The following is a 6201-nucleotide window of genomic DNA, read 5'->3' on the forward strand; positions in this document are numbered from 1 at the left end:
CAGATGAGGAAGATCCCAGATGAGATGGAATGATACAGTACCTGGGGAAATGGGGGTAATTGTGTTGGAGTCAGTGAGACTGGCTCAGGACTGGGCAAGCTTCAGAGCTGTTGTACATAAGGTCACTATGAGTCGCAGGTGACGTGATGGCACATAACAACAACAACAACTAAAAAAATTGTTTTTAAAAGAAATTTTTAAAAGAAATTCTTGAATCAGTGTATGTTTTGCTGTGTATATTACCAACCAAAAACAACAAAACAAATTCTTTTTTTTAAAAAAAAAGAAAAAATTTAATTAAGTAGTTGACTCGACGGCACATAACAACAACAACAGTTGTACTGTGCAACACGTAGAGTTCTCTTGAGTCACAAGTGACTCACCGGTTCGGGATTTATGTGTATTTTAACATTCAGAGAGTAGAACACTTAAGTTGAGAGGATTGTTGTTGTTGTTGTTATTGTTGTTGTTGGGTATTATCAAATCACCTACAACTCATAATAACTCCATGAATTATTAATCCGAACCCTGCCCTATCCTGTGCCATCCTCACCCCTGCCATAAATGAGCCCACTGTTCCAGTCACTGTCAATCCATCTCACTGATGACCTTCCCCCCCTCTCACTGACACTACATTTATCTGAGTACGGTGTCTTTTTCAAAGGCTGACCCCTCCTAACAACACTTTCCTCTAGGGAATGCTCTGGTTGCACACTCTCCAATATTGTTTGTTTTCTTGGCAGTCCGTGTCTCTGTCCCTCCTTTCTTCTGTATTCTTCCCTAGAGAAAAATTGGCCTCTCTCTCACTGGGATGAATGAGGGTTGACACGCCCACTGTCCCTTTCCACCCCACTCTCAGTGACATAAGGTAACAGCACACAGATATTTTGGGATTAGGATAATTTTTGTTTCCTGCAAAGCAGAAGTTTGTCCCCCTTTCCTCAGTTCACTCATTATTGTTAACTGTGACTCAGAGAACTCACAGCTCATATAGTTGTTGCTGTTGTTAGGTGTCCTCAAGTTAAGAACAACTCATAGCAACTCTATGAATAACATAACTGAACTCTGTCATATTCTGTGTCATTCTCATCATTTCTGACATACTTGAACCCATTGCTGTAGTCACTGTATCAATTCACCTGGTTGAGGATCTCCCCTTCTTTCACTAACCCCTCACTTTTCCAATCACGATGTGTCCCATTCCAAGTAATAGCCTCTCCTAACAGCATGACCAAAGCATGTGAGATGAAGTTTTGTCATTTTTGCCTCCAAGGAGTGTGCTGGCTGCACCTTATCCAAGACCTTCTTCTTTTGGCAGTCCACGGGATGGATATAGAGTACTCTTCTCCAACATCACAGCTCAAATGCATCAGTTCTGTCATACTTACTACTTGTTCAGCTCTTAGATGCATAGCAAGGTATTGAAAAGGCCCTGACCTGAATCGGGCACACCTTTGTCTTCAAATTCACATCGTTGCTTCTCAGTAATCTGGAGAGGTCCTTGATTGTAGATTTTCCCATTGCAATATATCACCTGATCTCCTGGCTGTTGGTAAAAAGAGTGTTAATTGTAGACTGAAGATCAAGTCCTTGACAATTTCAATCTTTTCTCCATTTATCATGATGTTGCTTATTGATCTAATGGTGAGGACTTTTGGTTTTTGATGTTGATATGCAATCCATATTAAAGGCTATAGTTTTTGCAGCTAGCACTTCAAATCCTCCTTACTTTCAGCAAGCAAGGTTATGTCGTCTACATAACACAAATTGTTGATGAGTCTTCCTCTGATCCGGATACCACATTCTTCTTCATAGAATCCAGCTTCTTGAATGATTTCTTCTGTGTACAGATTGAATAGGTATGGAGAAAGGATACAGCTTTGATGTACACCTTTCCTATGTAGTGTTCCCTTGCTCTGTTTGTGGTCTAGGTATAGATTTCATATAAGCATAATTATGTGTTCTGGGATTCCCATTCTTCTCAATGTTAGCCATAATTTGTTATGATAAACACAGTCAAATGCCTTTATAGTAAAAGCACAACTAGACCTTTTTTCTGATATTCTTTCCTTTCAGCCAGGATCTAACATCAGCAATGACATCCCTGATGTCACAAGCTCTTCTAACTCCAGCTTGAATGTTTGTTGGTGCTCTATGTACTGTTCTGGACATTTTCCCCATGATCTTCAACAGTATTTTTCTTGCATGTGATATTGTTTGATAATTTCCACATTATGTTGGATCACTTTTTGGGGGGATGGGAACAAACATGGGTCTCTTCCAGTCAGTCAGCCAGGCAGCTGTCCTCCAAATTTCCTGGCATAGACTGGTGAGCACATCCAGGAATGCATCTGTAACTTGCACATCCAGGGCTGCATCTGTAATTTGAAACATCCCAATTGGTAGCATATTGATTCCTGTGGACTTAATATTTTGCCAATACTTTCAGTGCAACTTGACTGTCTTCTTTCATTATCATAGGCTCTTGATCATATGGTACTTCTTGAAGTATTTCACGGTTGGCTAATTATTTTTGACACAGTGACTCTGTGTATTCTCTCCATCTTCTTTTCATGTTTCACGGATCATTCAAGATTTTCCCCACAGCATACCACTGGAAAAGTCTGTAGTTAGGCACCTCTCCAAATTAGAGAGGAGTAATGATGTCAGTGTAAGGACTCTGGTGCACCTAATTCAGGCCATGGTCTTTTCTGTCACTTTCTATGCATCCAAGAATAGGACAATGACTAAGGATGAGAGAAGAAAAATTGATACCTTTGAGTTGCTGTGTTGACGAAGAGTGCTGAAGATCCTATGGACTGCTAAAAGAAGAAACAGATATGTCTTGGAGAAGGTGCAGCCAGAGTACTCCTTGGAGACAATGATAATGAAGCGTCATCTCACATACTTTGGGCATGTTGCTAGGAGAGATTATTCCTTGGAGAGGGACATCATGCTTGGAAGGTGGAGGAACGGCAAGAGAGATCTTAACCAGAGGGGTTGACATGGTAAGTGAAGTAATAGAGTTGTGTGGGTCAGAGATTGTGAGTATGGCATGGGATAGGACAGTGTTCAGATCAGTTGTTCATAGGTTTGTACAGTTGTACTCCTTAATTTGAGGGCAACTATCAACAATAACAAAAACAACAAATCTCTTGTAAACAGCTAATTAGATCTATGCCTTGATTAGATTTGAGTTTAATTGGGAGGAATCAAGCATAGGAAATCCTGTGTTTTCTATTTTCTCATAATGTGAGATGTATAATATCTGGAGCAAGGATTGATTGGGATGTTCAGTGGCCATCAGCCTCATTAAAAATGTCATCTTTGTTTAAAAGTCATCTGTTTAGTTCTATCCGCAGTATATTCTAATGTAAAAGTCTTGCCAAGATAAGCAATCTTCATAATAATATTGAATTAACTCTTCTGTTATTATTGTTGCATGCCATCAAGTCGACTATGTTGCACTGGGAAAAGTCTAAGACTTTTCTAAAGTGCAATGATGTCAGTTTAAAGACTAAGGTGCTCCTGGGCCAAGTCATGTCATTTCAATTACTTCCAATGGATCTAAAAGTTGAAAAATGAACAAAGATGACAGAAGTATCAATGCCTGGTGCTACAAAAGAGTGCTGAATATTTCATGGATTGTCAAAAGAACAAGTCTATCTTAAAGGAGAGGCCATTAGGTTGCTCCTTAGAGACAGGAATGGCAAAGCTTTTTCTCACATGTTTTGAGACTATTGTCAGGAGGGATTAGTCCTTGTGAAAAGGGGAAGATTAGAGAATGAAGAAGACCTTCAACAAGTTAGACCACACATTGACTATGAAAATGGGCCTGAGCCCATATCAGAGACTAAGGATGACTCAGGATGGGGCAGGGTTCAGATATGGTGGCATACAGGAGCTCTGGTGCCATAGTGGACAACATAGAGGAAAACTGAGTTAGCTGTGGGAATACAACTGTCAGTCCTTGGGAGAGTCTCCTCCCTTAAAGATTTGCAGGCTTAGGAAACTGATGGAAAGTCATTATAAGTTAATATCAATTCTACAATAATGGGTATGTTTATCAGAACTGTCAGGAAGGTCCATGTCAGCCATATTATCACAGGTACTATGGGAAAGATGTTTAAAAAAGAAAATAAGTTTAAAATTGCATTGTGCAAGCTGAAAATCACATTAGAAGTTATTATCATGGTTGGAAACCAATGGAGAGATTTGAGGAAGTCTTGGCTACAAAGGTATAAGGAAATATCTGTTTTCAAAAATTAGCAGTGAGTTAAGCATAATAAAAATAAAGTTGACACAGTTGTCTGTGACTGGGGACAGGAGTTGGCAAAGAATTAAGACTTCATTACAGAGTCATCTATGCAAATATTAGTTCTAGAATAATGCAAATATTAATAAGTCTGTTGCTAATTAAAAGATTAGAGAGGAGTCTGGAGGCATTAAAAAAAAAGCTGACAATTTACCTTGGAAAAATTACCATTGAAAACTTTATGGAATAGTTCTACTTTGACGCACATATGACCCTTCATACATGGTACAGATCCCACGATAGCTGCTTTAGTTTTGGATGCACTACTTCCTTCATTAGGTGCTATGGAGTTGGTTCTCACTCACAGCAACCATGTCTACAGACAGATGTCACTTGGTCCTGTGCTACACTCACTATAGGAATACATTTAAGAATACTGTTGCAGCCCCTGGATTTTCTTCTTATAGTGCATTACTGTGTTGAGCTGCTAGGCAAAAGGTTGACAGTTCAAATCTAACAGTTGCTCTGTGGGAGTCAGATGGGCAGTCTTTTCCACTATAGGTTCATAGCCTGGAAACCTCATGGAGAGTAGTCATGAGTCAGAATGACAGATTCTATGACAGTGAGTTTGGGTTTTGAGGTGTGTCTGATTCAAGCTGTAATCTTCTCAATCACCTGCTATGTATCAGAGAGCTGAACAATGAGTAAGGATGACAGAAGAAAAATTTATGCCTTTTGAGATGAGGTTCTAGAGAAAAATGTTGAATATCCCATGGAGTGCCAAGAGAACAAACAGATATGTCTTGGAAAAAGTGCAGTCAGAGTGCTCCTTGGAGGCAAAGATGGTGAAGCTTCATCTCTCATCCTTTGGACATGTAGCTGGGCAAGGCTATTCCTCAGAAAGGGGCATCATGCTTGGAAAAATGGAAAGTCAGCGAAGGAGAGGGAGACCTCCAAGGAGCTGGATTGACAGGGTGACTTCAGCAATGGGCTCTAGTGTATCAGAGATGATGAGGACGGCACAGGATAGGGCAGGTCTCAGATCAGCTGTTCACAGGGTCGCTATGAGTCATACTCAACTCAACAGCACTTAACAACAACCACCACCACCAAATTTGATGTGCTTCGTCAGTAATGATCCTTTCTGATTACATGACCAAAGTGAGTGCTAGGAAGTCTCAACATCCTCTCCTCTAAGGAATATTCTCGCTGTATTTCTAAGATAGAATTGTTCTGTACTTTCAGTTAACATTGTTCTTATTTTGTACCCCTGAGTTGACTACAGCTCATAATGACCCTATGAAAAATAGCTTTGAACTTTGCACTATCCTGAGCCAATCTCACCATCTCCAGCACACCTGACCTCATTGCCACAGTCACTGTGCCAATCTACCTCATTTAGGATCTTCCCCTCCTGCACTGAATCTCTATCCTTGCAAGCACAAAGTCCCTCTCTAAGAACCTTCATGGCAACATGCCCAAAGTGTATGACATGGAGCTTCAAAATCCATGACCCCAAGAAGCAACCTGGCTTTTTACCCTCTTCAAGACAGAGATATTTGTTCTCTTGGAAGTCCATGGTGTGTTCAACATTCCTCTTCTTCTGCCATCCTTAGTCATTGTCCAGCTCTCAAAGGCATAGCAAGCAATTGAGAAGACCATGGCCTGGATTAGGTGCACCTTAGTCTCTAGACTGTCATTGTTTTTCAGCACTCTGGAGAGGTCCCTGGCAGCAGATTTTCCCAATGCAATCCATCTTTTGATTTCCTGACTGCTGGTGTTAAGAGTGCTAATTGTGGCCCTTATCCCCGGCGGTTAGTGCGGAGAGTGCGGAGTATGTGCTCCGGCCTCGGAACACACATTTATTATTTAAAAAATCCAAAAAAATTTTTTAAAAGCCTTTTAAAAAATAAAAAAAAAATTTACAAAAAACCCGCGTCTCCCCC

Source organism: Elephantulus edwardii, unplaced genomic scaffold (assembly GCF_000299155.1).
Source record: "Elephantulus edwardii isolate Elephantulus edwardi_28Jun2011 unplaced genomic scaffold, EleEdw1.0 scaffold01353, whole genome shotgun sequence".
NCBI lineage: Eukaryota > Metazoa > Chordata > Mammalia > Macroscelidea > Macroscelididae > Elephantulus > Elephantulus edwardii.